This window comes from Lithobates pipiens, unplaced genomic scaffold, assembly GCF_037356315.1.
Source record: "Lithobates pipiens isolate NorthernLeopardFrog02 unplaced genomic scaffold, aLitPip1_a1.2 Scaffold_28, whole genome shotgun sequence".
NCBI lineage: Eukaryota > Metazoa > Chordata > Amphibia > Anura > Ranidae > Lithobates > Lithobates pipiens.
The window spans coordinates 12,029,712-12,045,014 of record NW_027507789.1 but is presented as its reverse complement, the minus strand read 5'-3'; positions in this window follow the sequence as shown (position 1 = coordinate 12,045,014).

The following is a 15,303-nucleotide window of genomic DNA, read 5'->3' as shown; positions in this document are numbered from 1 at the left end:
CCTCCCCCCTCCTCCTGCTTTCATATTTAATATTAAAAGCTCCCACCCCCTCTGTATTATGACCACAAGTTCTCGTGTTATATAATAAATATGCTTATCTGTACTGATAAAACAGCGGCTCCCTGCAATCATGTGATGACTTGTCTGTGTGTGTCTGTGTGTGTCTGTGTGTGTCTGTCTCTCTCTCCTCCCCGGCTGATGTCAGTGGCAGTGCTCCATCCCGCCTACTGGAACTGTCAGCCGGGCAGAGGAGAGAGGGATGCACCTGAGTGCAGGAAGATGCTGTCTTAGATGAGCATGTTTATGATATAACACGGGCACAGGGGAACTTATTGTTATAAGACAGAGAGGCTGGGAGATTTTTTTTTTTTTATTATTATTATTTTTTTTTTTTTTTTTTTTATATATAGAAGTGGCTTAACAACCACGTTACTTTACCAAATAATTGTGAGAAAAAAAAATTACAGCTTCAAAAAACTCACGTGCCTCTTACTAAATACATTGGACTGTCTACTTTCCCAAAAAAAGGGGTTATTTGGGGGGGTGGTGTATTTGTCCTGGCATTTTCAGGCCTCAGTAAATGGGGCCATCAGAACTGATCGATTTTTCAGATATATATCTCATAGTTTCTGGACTCTAACTTTCCTACAGACTAAATAATAATACACTGATTTGGGTTATTTTCACTAAAGAAATGGCGCAGAGTACATTTAAATTTATGAAGAAAAATTATTTATTTGCTAAATTTAATAACCAAAACACGGTGCATTTTATTTTACAAAATTTTCAGTCTTATTTATTTTATTTATTTTTACTTATTTTTTTTTATTTTTTTTTAATTTTTTATTTATTTTTACAAAAAAACCCCAGAAAGCTCTTATTTGTATGAAATGATAAAAATGTCATATGAGTACAGTGTTGCATGACCTCGTAATTGTCATTTAACCACTTGGACCTCGGACCAATAAATACCTTAAGGACCAGAGGTCTTTTTGCAATTTCGCACTGCGCTGCTTTAACTGGTAATTGCGCGGTCATGCAATATTGCACCCAAACGAAATTTGCGTCCTTTTCTTCCCACAAATAGAGCTTTCTTTTGATGGTATTTGATTGCCTCTGCGATTTTTTTTTTTTTGCGATATAAATGGAAAAAGAGCGAAAATTTTGAAAAAAAAAGATATTTTCTTCTTTTTGTTATAAGAAAAATCGAATAAACTAAATTTTAGTCATACATTGAGGGCAAAATTTATTCAGCCACATGTCTTTAGTAAAAAAAATGTCAATAAGCGAATATTTTTTGGTTTGCGCAAAAGTTATAGCGTCTACAAACTAGAGTACATTTTCTGGAATTTACACAGCTTTTAATTTATGACTGCCGATCTCATTTCTTGAGGTGCTAAAATGGCAGGGCAGTACAAATCCCCCCCAAATGACCCCATTTTGGAAAGTAGACACCCCAAGGAAATTGCTGATGGGTATGTTGAGCCCATTGAATATTTATTTTTTTTGTCCTAAGGGATTGAATAATGACAAAAAAAAAATAAAAATTTTTTTTTACAAAAAGTTGTCACTAAATGATATATTGCTCACACATGCCATGGTTATATGTGGAATTGCACCCCAAAATACATTCTGCTGCTTCTCCCGAGTACGGGGATACCACATGTGTGGGACTTTTTGGGAGTCTAGTCGCGCACGGCACCCCGAAAACCAATCACCACCTTCAGGATTTCTAAGGGTGCAAATTTTTGATTTAACTCCTCACTACCTATCACAGTTTCGAAGGCCATAAAATGCCAAAATAGCACAAAACCCCCCCAAATGACCCCATTTTGGAAAGTAGACACCCCAAGCTATTTACTGAGAGGCATGTTGAGTCCATGGAATATTTTATATTTTGCCAAAAGTTGCGGGAATATTACAAACTTTTTTTTTTTTTTGCACAAAGTTGTCACTAAATGATATATTGCTCACACATGCTATGGGCAGAAGTCAAATTACACCCCAAAATAAATTCTGCTGCTTCTCCCGAGTACGGGGATACCACATGTGGGGGACTTTTTGGGAGCCTAGCCACGTACGGGACCCCGAAAACCAAGCACTGCCTTCCGGATTTGAATATAAAATGCTATAAAAAACAAACTAACCAGAGTCACCCGTAACACTTATACGGTGATCAGTGGTGAAAGGGTTAACTAGGGGCAATCAGGTGGTTCAAATTTTTATTAGGTAGTATATGGGGGTCCCTGGCGCTATATAAAAACCTGACGGGGAACCTAAATAACTAACTGGCTAACCAGCGTCACCAGTGACACTTATACTGTGATCGCTGGTGAAAGGGGGTGAAAGGGTTAACTAGCAGCAATCAGGGGGTTAAAACCATTATTGGGTAGTATATCGGGGTACCTAGCGCTATAAAAACCTGGCGGTGAACCTAAAAAAATAACTAGCTACCTAGCGACACTAGCGACACTGATGCAGCGTTCAGAAAAATTATCGCTTAGTGACACTGGCAAAAGGGGGTGAAAGGGTTAACTAGCGGAAATCAGGGGGTTAAAACCATTATTGGGTAGTATATCGGGGTACCTAGCGCTATAAAAACCTGGCGGTGAACCTAAAAAAATAACTAGCTACCTAGCGACTGTAGCGACACTAATGCAGCGATCAGAAAAACGATCGCTTAGTGACACTGGCAAAAGGGGGTGAAAGGGTTAACTAGCGGCAATCAGGGGGTTAAAAACATTATTGGGTAGTATATCGGGGTACCTAGCGATATAAAAACCTGGCGGTGAACCTAAAAAAATAACTAGCTACCTAGCGACACATGCAGCGATCAGAAAAACGATCGCTTAGTGACACTGGCAAAAGGGGGTGAAAGGGTTAACTAGCGGCAATCAGGGGGTTAAAAACATTATTGGGTAGTATATCGGGGTACCTAGCGATATAAAAACCTGGCGGTGAACCTAAAAAAATAACTAGCTACCTAGCGACACATGCAGCGATCAGAAAAATGATCGCTTAGTGACACTGGCAAAAGGGGGTGAAAGGGTTAACTCTAGGGGCAATCAGGGGGTTAAATCTTTATTGGGGGGTGATAGGGGGCTACCCTGGACCTAACACTAACTGTCCTGACAGTTTTTACTGTCACAACTGACACTGAATGCATTGATCAGTAAAGAAATGATCAATGCAATCAGTGACACTGTGACTGGGGGGGGAGGGGGGGATCGGGGGGGGTTTGTGTGCCTGTGTGTACCTACATGTCAGTGTAGTGTTGGTGCACACTTACTTTTACTGTTCTCCTCGTAGTCCGGTCAAAAAGACCGCCCCGAGGAGAATGACATCACTTCCTCCTTCCTGTGTAAACAATACACAGGGGAGGAAGCTTCTCATTGGCCAGGAGCGATCCAGAGGGGGTGGCCGAAAACCAACGGCCATCCCCTCATCACGGAGCGCTCCTGGAGCGAACCGGACCGCCGTATCCAGCGGGAGGGGGTCCGATGGGACCCCCCACCCGCTGGAAGGCAATCACGTAGATGTACGTGATTATGCCTGCCTGTGCCATTGTGCTGACGTACAATGGCAATACGGCGGTCCTCAAGTGGTTAAAGTGTGACAGTGCTGAAAGCCGAATATTGGCCTGAGCGAGGAGGGGGTTGAGGAGGGGTTTTGAAGGGGTTGAGTTAAACTCGTATGCAGAGTATATATATATATATATATATATATATATATATATATATATATATATATATATATATATATTCTGGCTTGCTTCTGTAACTAGTATTTTATCCTACATGCCAATAGGGCTGGGGAAAAAAAACAAATTGAATCGAGGAGCTGCAGACAGGAGTTCTTAGATGAGGCTGTGTCTTCGGCCTAGTCCGTGAGGCTGGACGCCGCGATCTCGCCTAAAAAAAAAAAAACTGCCCGCAGATCCTCAGGACCGGCGTGGTGTCCATCAAAAAACAACTCTATGCGAACCGTGAATCCTTTTTTTTTTTTTTTTTTTTTAACGCAGATTTTTTTGGGAGAAAATCGCCCAGCTCTACGTGCCAGGACACGGCGGGGTATCTTCATAATTACAGTAGGGGTTATGCCTACTGCCTTCAGGTGATTGGACACTGACAAAGAAAAGACAGGAACTCAACTCGCAGGCATAATCCCTCAGTCAGAGATAGATTTTTTATTTATTCCCCCCCCCCCCCTAGTGTCCTAAGGTGGAACTAAACCCATTTGTTTTAATAATTTCCCAAAATAGTTAGTCCAGGCATCTCGTGAATGAATGACTGCTTCATATGCTTGAATCCTATTGTGCAACAGACTATGCACACTACTGGCTCAGCATGTCATAGTGTAAACATGGCCTCAGTTCATCCTAGGCCACATTCCTGATGTGTTTCGCCCTGGACCTCTACATAAAAAAAAAAACAGGGTAGAGTGAAATGCATGAGTGGGCTGAGGCTGTTCCCACACTCTATTATGACATGCTTAGCCGGTAGTGTGCCGTGTCCATTGCACAATATGTTTCAGTGCCCGCGGAAAGTATTCACAGCGCTTCACTTTATATTACAGCCTTATTCCACAATGGATTAAATTCAATATTTCCCAAGGCGTCTTTCAGGACAGCACCTGAGAGATAGCGACTCCTCCCTCCTAGTTAGGAAACACCTTCTTCCTCCAGACTTTAAAGGGAGGCGCCTCCCTACCACACCTCAGTTTTTGTGTTTCCTCCAGCCCGGAGGGAACACCTTTTGGGAGGGAGTCTTTTTCTCTTAGGTGTTCCTGAGGGACTAGGCTTCTTTCCCTTTTTTTCCTCCTTTAGAGACCCGCTGTCCTCCCGACCTACCCACGCCTCGTCAGCGGTAGCAAGCGGGCTCCTCTTCCCCTCTTGTGCTCGGAGAGAGCCGAAGATTCGGTGGCCCGCACGTTCGTAGGCGCGGCGGCGCGCGTGTGCCGCCGCCATGTTTTTTTTCGGCGGTCGCGCCGGAAGTGACAGAGCGGGTCATCGGGTCAGCTGAAACGTCGTTTCCGGCGTGGATGCAGGGGGGAGGAGGGAGGACAGGTGCTGGTGCCTATTTCCGCTTCCGGTCCGGTGCAGCTGCATTGCGTGACTCCGGAGGCGGCGTTTAGCCACAAGTGGATTTCTGCACACCTGTTATGGAAGATTCAGCGTCTGCAGCGGTGGGGACAGGCACAGGCACCAGCAAAGCCCAGGTAAGAGGCAGCGGTTAAAGTCTGCCTTTCTTTTCCCTATTTCCTGGCGTTTGGTCTCGCTCTCTCTCTTTTTTTTTTTCCCCCCTGGTGGCAAGGGGCCTGTCTGGGCACTAGAAGCTGACTGGTTTCTTCTCAGTGCACCTGTGTGGTGATCCCTATCAAGGCTGAGACTGGGTCTCACTAAGGGTTCCCTGGTTTTTTTCCTTTTTTTGTCTTTTTCTTCATAGGCTAAGAGCTCTGACCCAAAGAAAAGATGTCCTCCTTGCAGGGCCAAGCTGGGAGAAAATTGGAAGAAAACCCTATGCAGTCCCTGCATTACTTCTTTAGTTAAGGAGGAATCTGCCTCTGTATGTGAGGATCTGGTGGCCTCTGTAAAGAAGGAGCTATACGCCACGATCCAGAATTTTCGTGACTCACTAGCAAATCCGGCTGCTAGTCAGCCTGCCACTTCAGAGTCTTCCCAGGGGTCTCTCTCAATCCCGGTGTTGGAATCTTTGCCTGAAGACCCTTCAGATAGGGAAAACCAGTCCTCTGCTCTTTCCGTTAAAGATTCGGAAGAGGAGTTGGAGGATTCTGAGGTAGCCCCCTCTAAATTCAAAACTGTCCCTTGAAGAGGTCGATGGGCTCCTTAAAGCCATTCATGCTACGCTTGGTTTAAGTGAGGAGAAAAAGGAATTATCACTCCATGACCGCATGTATGCTGGGTTGGATGAGCCTAAGGGCCGAACGTTCCCAGTTCATCCGGTCATCTCTGAGGTCATTAGGAAAGAATGGCAGGATCCAGAGAAAAAGCCCTTTTTCTCCAAAAGCCCACAAAAGGCGTTTTCCTTTTGAGGAGGACCCTGCAGCAGTATGGAACAAGGTGCCCAGACTGGATGCCGCCTTTTCCCAGGTTTCAAGGTCCACGGATCTGTCCTTTGAGGACATGGGAGTTTTGAAAGATCCGATGGACAAACGCATGGATCTTTTGCTCAAGAGATCATGGCAATCAGTTATGAGCAATTTAAAACCAGCAATGGCCACAACGTGTGTAGCCAGAAATTTAGAATACTGGGTTAACCAGTTAAAGTCACATATAGCTGCAGATTCCCCCAAACAGGAAATCTTAGATTCTTTTCCTACCCTAATTACGGGATGCCTCAGCTGAGGCAATTAAGATATCAGCCAGGTCAGCAGCTCTAACTAATGCTGCAAGAAGAGCCTTATGGCTTAAAACCTGGCCGGGTGACTCGGCTTCAAAGAATAAGCTGTGTGGGTTACCCTTTTCAGGAGACTTGCTCTTCGGCCCTGACCTCGATAATATTCTTGACAGGACAGCCGATAAAAAGAGATCCTTGCCGGTCAAAAAGAAAAAGCAGGTACCAAAACGTCTTTTTCGACCTCAAAAAGCTCAGGATCAGGACAGCAAGTTGCAGGGGAGAAGGAAAAGTTGGTCCGCCCCAAAGCCGAAGGGTAGAGGCGGAATTCTCTTCCGTCCTCCTACACAGGCCGAAAAATCGCAATGACTCGTCTCTGCGGGTGGGCGGAAGATTACAAGAATTTCTTCCGCAGTGGTCAGGGATAACTTCAAATCAGTTTATTCTGACCACTCTCGCGCAGGGTTACTCGCTCGAGTTTGTCAACGACCCCCCAAAAAGGTTCCTGATTACCAACACCCCGCGGGACCCAGTAAGGGCCCTGGCCATGAAGTCCTCTCTAGAGGAACTGATGCAACAGGGCGTAGTAGTACAGGTGCCCCTGCAAGAACAGCAGGAGGGGTTTTATTCCCATGTTTTCCTAGTAAAGAAACCGACAGGAAAATTTCGGTTGATTCTCAACCTAAAACCTTTAAACGAGTCCATAAGGTACAGGAAGTTCAAAATGGACTCAATTTTTTCGGTCAGAAATCTGTTGACGCCAGGATGTTTTATGGCGTCAGTAGATTTAAAAGACGCATACCTACATGTTCCAATCTCTCCCCAGTCTCAGAAGTTCCTCAGGCTGGCAGTGAGGTTGGGGGGTGTGGTTCATCATCTCCAGTTCAGGGCCCTGCCCTTCGGCCTGTCATCATCTCCCCGAATTTTTACCAAAATAATGGCAGAAGCTTTAGCGCCGCTGCGACTTCAGGGAATCGCAGTTATTCCTTATTTAGACGATCTGCTGTTTTTCGCCCCATCCAGCAAAGAATTGCAGACCAATCTAGACAAAGCTTGCAGCCATCTGGAGGCTTTGGGGTGGATTTTGAACCTCCAAAAGTCGTCCCTAAACCCATCTCAGGAGATTCGGTTTTTAGGGTATTTAATAAATTCGGTGGATCAAAAAATCTTCCTTCCCTTAGACAAAAAGGACAGGATTTCCGGTGCAGTGTCTTTATTACAGACCAGCCAAAATCTGACAGTAAGACAGGTTATGTCAGCTTTGGGGGTTCTAACTTCAACAATGCCAGCAGTCCAGTGGGCAAGAATGCATTTCAGGTGTCTGCAGGCTTTCCTTCTAGAATCTTGGGATCACACAGTGGCATCCCTAGAGGCAGAGGTGAGAGTGTCAACCCAGGTAAAAAGGTCCCTATGGTGGTGAAAAAGACAAGATGTCTTATCGGAAGGGTTAGTCTGGGCTTTTCCAGTCGAGAAAAGACTAACAACCGACGCCAGTTCCTGGGGGTGGGGAGCCCATCTAGGAACACGTTTCACTCAGGGGTCCTGGGCCAAAGAGGAGACAATAAGGTCCTCAAACTGGAGGGAACTCAAGGCGATTGCCTTGGCTCTGGAGTTGTTTGTTCAGGAGCTTCAGTCCCATCACGTCCAGGTCCTAACAGACAATGCCACGGCGGTGGCTTATTTAAACAGACAGGGGGGTACAAGAAGCAGGTCGCTTCAGGTACTGGCCATGGAGATTCTTCGGTGGGCGGAAAAACATTTGTTATCCCTATCAGCAGTCCACCTAAAAGGGGATCTAAACAGGTTAGCGGACTTCCTAAGCAGAAACGCTCTTCAGGAAGCGGAATGGTCTCTAAACCCGGAGGTATTCACAATGATTGCCGGAAAATGGGGTTTACCATAGGTGGACCTGTTCGCCTCAAGGGTGAACGCCCAGGTTCCCCAGTTCTTTTCCCTGGACAGTCGCGATAGCTCGCTGGGCACAGATGCGCTAGCTTATCCATGGGAATTTCGTCTTTGCTACGCTTTCCCCCCATTTCAGTTAATCCCGTTTTTTTTCTGAAAAATTCAGAGGGAGAAGGTGCCAGTTATTCTAATCACGCCCTTTTGGCCAAAAAGGGCCTGGTTTTCGACAGTTCTAGGTCTGGCAATCAAGCCTTGTTGGCATCTGCCCCTCAGACACGATCTGTTGTTGCAGGGCCCAGTAAACCATCTAGGAGTGGCCAGCCTGGCCCTCACGGCCTGGTTTCTGAAAGGCAGCTCCTTAGGAGCAAGGGGTTTTTCCAACCGTTTGATCTCTACCCTTTTGGCAAGTAGGAAAAGGGTTACGGGGGCCATTTATTCTAAGGTCTGGAAGCGTTATAAAACTTGGTGTTTGTCAGCCGCCCAGGTGACAGGGAGCCTTGTCTCCATCTTGGAGTTTTTACAGGATGGAGCAGACAAGGGACTGGCAGTTAGTACCCTGAAGGTGCAGGTAGCAGCCCTGACAGTGTTCTTAGAAAAATCTGTGGCCTCAGATCCGCTGGTGATCAGATTCTTTAGAGCCCTTAAAAGATCTAGGCCAGCTCCTATTAAGGTTTTTCCTAGATGGGATTTGTCGTTAGTCCTACAATCTCTAACAAAGGGGCCTTTTGAGCCTCTTGTAGAGGCTTCCCTTAGGTTTCTCACATTAAAAACCGTTTTTTCTGATTGCCATTGTCTCTGCACGCAGGATCAGTGAGCTAAATGCGCTGTCAGTTAAAGAACCATATCTTTCCATTTTTCCTGACAGAGTAATTCTTAGAACAGATGCAAAATTCTTACCGAAGGTAGCTTCAGTTCAGAACCGTATACAGGACATAGTACTGCCAACCTTTTGTGTTAACCCCAAAGGAAATAAGGAGACTTCTTTCCATACTTTGGACGTCAGGAGGACTCTGCTGAGTTATTTAGAAAGGACGGAGTCCTTCAGACGTTCAAATTCACTGTTTGTACTTTTCTCAGGAAGAGAAAAGGGTTTTCAAGCTTCTAAAGTTACTTTAGCTAGATGGCTGAAATTAGCTATCTCGGAGGCATATTCCCAGGCAGGATTATCCCCTCCAGCAGAAATTTGTGCACACTCAACCAGGGCTCTGGCGTCTACGTGGGCAGAGAGAGCTGGTGCCACCCCGGAGCAGATCTGCAAGGCGGCGACATGGTCGAGTTTTCACACATTTGTGAAGCATTATAGGCTGGACCTCACTTCTGCCAGCGATCAGGCGTTTGGCAGAAAGGTCCTGCAAGCTGTTGTCCCGCCCTAAGGGGTAAGTCTCTGTTATCCTCTCAGGTGCTGTCCTGAAAGACGCCTTGGGAAAGACCAAGTTAGACTTACCGGTAACTTGTTTTCCAGAAGTCTTTCAGGACAGCAAGCATCCCGCCCTATGGTATTGTATTATGCTACGCTGTGACTAACGTATGTGTTTATGTGTTCCAGCCGGGGCCGGAGGTTCTCTTCTACAACTGAGGTGTGGTAGGGAGGCGCCTCCCTTTAAAGTCTGGAGGAAGAAGGTGTTTCCTAACAAGGAGGGAGGAGTCGCTATCTCTCAGGTGCTGTCCTGAAAGACTTCTGGAAAACAAGTTACTGGTAAGTCTAACTTGGTCTTTTCCTCAAAATTCTACAAACAATACCCCATAGTGACAACGTGAAAGAAGTTAATTTGAAATCTTTGCAAATTTATTAAAAATAAAAAAACCCATGTACGTAAGTATTCACAGCCCTTTGCTCAATACTTTGAAGCACCAGTTACAGCCTCAAGTCTTTTTGAGTATGGTGCTACAAGCTCGGCACACCTATTTCTGGGCAAGTTTCTCCCATTCTTCTTTGCGGGACCTCTCCAGCTCCATCAGGTTGGATGGGGAGAGTCGGTGCACAGTCATTTTCAGATCTCTCCAGAGGTGTTCAATCGGGTTCAAGTCTGGGTTCTGGCCGGGCCACTCAAGGACATTCAGAGTTGTCCCGTAGCCACTCCTTTCTTATCTTGGCCGTGTGCGCTTAGGTTCGTTCTCCTTTTGGACCTTCTCCCCAGTCTGAGTTCCAGAGCAGGTTTTCTTCCAGGATGTCTCTGTACATTGCTGCATTCATCTTTCCCTTGATCCTGACTAGTCTCCCAGGTTCCGCCGCTGAAAAACATCACCATGCTTCACTGTAGGGATGGTATTGGTCAGGTGATGGGCGGTGCCTGGTTTCCAGACATGACGCTTGCCATTCAGGCCAAAGAGTTCAATATTTGTTTCATCAGACCAGAGAATTTTGTTTCTCATGGTCCGAGAGTGCTTCAGGTGCCTTTTGGCAAACTCCAGTTGGACTGTCATGTGCCTTTTACTGAAGAGTATCTTCCGTCTGGCCACTCTACCATACAGACCTGATTGGTGGAGTGCTGCAGAGACTTTTGTTCTTCTGGAAGGTTCTCCTCTCTCCACGGAGGAACGCTGGAGCTCTGTCAGTGACCATTGGGTTCTTGGTCACCTTCCTGCCTAAGGCCCTTCTCGCTGTTTGGCCAGGGTGGTCTGCTCTAAGAAGAGCCCTGGTGGTTCCAACCGTTTATGGATGATGGAGGCCACTGTGCTCCTTGGGACCTTCACTGCTACAGGAATGTTTCTTTACCCTTCCCCCGATCTGTGCCTCCATACAATCCTGTCTGAGGTGAATCATGTCCAATCAACTGAATTTACCAGAAGCGGAATCCAATCAAGTTGCAGAAAATCTCAAAGATGATCAGTGGAAACAGAATGCACCTGAGCTCAATTTGAGTGTCTTGGCAATGGCTGTGAATACTTATGGACATGGGACTTTTTTAATTTATTTTTTTAATAAATTTGCAAAGATTTTATGTTGTTATGGGGTATTTTTTTGTAGAATTTTGAGGAAAATAATGCATTGAATCCATTTTGGAATACGGCTGTAACATAACAAAATGTGGAAAAACAAGCGCTGTGAATACTTTCCGGATGCCCAATATGTTTCAGTGCTAGATGGATGCTTGTGCTCTTAACCCAGGGGTTGACAAATTTGCTTGGAATCTAGGAGCCAGCTAAAAAAGTTAGGAGCCAGGTCCGTGACGGCGATCTGGACCTGTCCCTGGCCTGACATGGAGACGAGTGAGGGGAATATAGCCCCCAGCCCCCCACCCCGTCTCCAAGTCATTGCCCATAGCTCTTAGGGCCTGTTCACACAGCAGGCGAGGCGACTCCGACTTGCCTCGCCGTGACCTGCCGCGGCCTCAGCGGTGACTTGCAAATGACTTCTGTATAGAAGTCAATGCAAGTCGCCCCGAGGTCGCCCAAAAGTAGTACAGGAACCTTTTTTCTGAGTCGGAGCGACTCGAGTCGCTCCTCTCAGAACGGTTCCATTGTACAGAACGGGGGCGACTTGCGAGGCGAGGCGAGTCGTGTCGCCTCGCATCGCCCGCTGTGTGAACCGGCTCTTAGAGGGACATTTTATTTCTTTATTTTTTTCAAATGACAATTTTTTTTTTTTTTTTTATTGCATTTTAGTGTAAATATGAGATCTGAGGTCTCTCTGACCCCAGATCTCATATATAAGAGGACCTGTCATGCTTTTTTCTATTACAAGGGATTTTTACATTCCTTGTAGAAGGAATAAAAGTGACACACTTTTTTTTTTTTTTTTTTTTTTTAAAAGAACATTGAAAAAAATAAAAAGTTAAAATAAGAAAAAAAAAATTTTTTAAACGCGCCCTGTCCCGCCAAGCTTGCGTGCAGAAGCGAACGCATATATAAAAGCGGTGTTCAAACCACACATGTGAGGTATCGCTGCGATTGGTAGAGTGAGAGCAATAATTCTAGCCCTAGACCTTCTCTGTAACTTAAAACGTGCAACCTGTAGAATTTTTTAAACGTCGCCTATGGAGATTTTTAAGGGTAAAAGTTTGTCGCCATTCCATGAGCGGGTGCAATTTTGAAGTATATCATGTTGGGTATCGATTTACTCGACGTAACATTATCTTTCACAATATAAAAAAAATTGGGCTAACTTTACTGTTTTCTTATTTTTTTTGTTATTAAATACATTTTCCCCAAAAAAGTGCGCTTGTAAGTCCGCTGTGCAAATACAGTGTGACAGACAGTATTGCAATGACCACCATTTTATTCTCTAGGGTGTTAGAATAAAATTATATATATATATATATATATATATATATATATATATATATATATATATGTGTTTAGGGGGTTCTGAGTAAAGGGAAGGAGATGGAGCTTCCCCTGCCTGCCAGCCTATTAGCATTGCTGGTTGTAATTCCAACGGCCACCACAAGAGGGCGCCAGATTCCAGAAGGAACCATAGGATCGTAGAAGGCCTCAAAGCCGGGAGCTCAATTACCGGCCGCCGGCGGCGCGGCCCGACGCGATCACGCCGGGGGGGGGTCCGCGGTGACAGGATACCCCCAGCTGTGATGCCCCAGGCCGCTATTTCTAGTCGCAAATGCGACCTGGCGCCCGGGTTTTGTCGAGCCCTGTCTTAACCAAACTGTGATACCATCAAAGGGCTAGTGTCATAACATGTGGCACCATAGCAACTACTGATCAAACATAGGCTGAGATGGCCACTTCCTTGACTGTAAAGAAAAGGGTTTAGTTCCACTTCCCTGCTAAAGGCTATGAAGGCAACTTCAAGAAAGATTTTCCATGGGGCTTGGAAGTCTTATTTTATATGGTGTGAGGATAGAGGACTTCATCCTGGTAAGCAAGTGTGGTGGGATGCATCTTGGTGTTTCTCCAGTCTGGAGTTGACCAGGGTCTGGCCTAATACACACAAAAGGTCAGATTTTGGCCATGGCTTTTTCCTTTTCATTCCTTAGAGCCGGTTCACACAGCGGGCGATGCGAGGCGACACGACTCGCCTCGCTCTCGCAAGTCGCCCCCGTTCTGTACAATGGAACCGTTCTGAGAGGAGCGACTCGAGTCGCTCCGACTCAGAAAAAAGGTTCCTGTACTACTTTTGGGCGACCTCGGGGCGACTTGCATTGACTTCTATACAGAAGTCATTTGCAAGTCGCCGCTGCAGGTCGCGGCGAGGCAAGTCGGAGTCGCCTCGCCTGCAGTGTGAACCGGCCCTTAGTGTGTGCCTTTGTACAGGGGGGGGTCACGTGTCTTGTTCCAAGACTTCTTTGACTGTGGGACCTCAACTTGGTACCTTCTGTACTGCATAAAACTCCATTCGAACCCACAACGTTCATTGTTCCAAGACTTTGTTGACACAATGGGGCCTCAACTTGGCACTTTACAGAAATCGCCATTTCAACCCATCTGGGATCTTCTTTTAGTCCTGACATTGGAGGTTGTTTATGTTTCTGGTTGCCATTACTATGGCTTGTAGATTCTTAGCCCCTGTACACGCGGTCGGACATTCTGCCAACCAAATCCGTCGGATTTTGCCTGTCGGATCTTGTCCGAAACTGTTGCATACACACGGTCAGACTAAGTTGTCGAAAAATCCGATCGTTCAGAACGTGATGACGTAATTTCGTTACGATGGGACTACGTTCAGGCTAGTAGCCAATAGCTTTGATGTAGGAATTTGATCTGAGCATGCGTGGCACTTGGTCCGATCAAAATGCTCTACACATGACTGGAGTATGTCCTATCGAACCAGTTGGTCGGAAAATATTTCCAACATGTTGGAAAATTGGGTCTTCCGACGGAATCAGTCCGATGCATACCACACACAGTCAGATTATCCGACAACACGGTCCGATAGGACACATTCCGACGGATTCTCCGACCGTGTGTACAAGGGCTTACAATTGGCTGCACTTGCCTATAAGGAACCGTCCCTTGTGCTCCACTGTTACAATGTGGTTTTACAGCTTCAGCTCTCAAAGGTTTTTTTTTTTTTTTTTAAAAACCTTTAAGTGTTCTCTTCATTCTATCTTGATGAGGACATTGCGATAAATTTTTTTTTTTCTGTCCCAAGCCTCAGCCAGCAGGGATCTTCGTACCTTGGATTTGGTCCGTTCACTCTACGCTTGCAAATTATCAGTCTGATGCCCTCTTTATGCTTCATGAAGCTCCTAAAAAGGGTCGTGCAACTTCCAAGTCTACCGTTTCTCAATGAATCCTTCAACTGGACATGTGCATGACTGTAAACATTTGTTTTGTTTCACCCAAAAGGGGAAGTTCCACTTGTTTGCATCTCTTCCATACACCCCCCCCCCCCCCCCCCCCCTCCTCCACTGCCACATTTTGGTCGGGGAGGGGAGAGCGGGTACTGGATTTTGACAGGTACCTGCTCCCACTTCTGGTCAGATGCGCCACGGCGATCTGAGACGGAAGTTTGGCCGCCTCCTTCCCCTGTGGCCTTCTGGGACACATCTTGGGTCCCACAAGACTACGGGACCATTCACAAAGCCGAACATGTGCAATAGGAAACCGGATGTGAAGCAACAATGCTTCATACTTTACTGTATTTATTGCAATGTTTCCTATTGGAATTTGAAATGGAAACACAGTGCAATAAATTATAAAAGTAAAAATAAGATGACGATAGAAAATAATAAATTAAAATACATGAAGAGGAGAGAGCCAGCCCTGATATTCAAACAAAATTGAGGAAGCAGGTGCCTCAGCGCAGAATCCTGCTATAACCTTGGGGGTGGACTGATCCTTTAAAGACAGCGTTTGTCAACTTAGGAGCGATAGGGGGCCTCAACTGCAGCCCCTGACATCACCAAAGGGCCACATAATGTTCAATATATGTAATGCTGGAAAGGATCTGCAGACCTAATAGAGGAAATGAGGGTCAGTGTGTGGACAGGATACATTGTTGGCTGGGAAGATGCTGCAGAAGATAATTCCAAACTATGAAGAGGTTTACATGACGCTGGTAAGAGAACAATGCTATTCCCCCTAATCGATGTTCCTGGTACAGACTGCTGAGGGCCACATATACACCAAAGGGCAATTTGCGGCG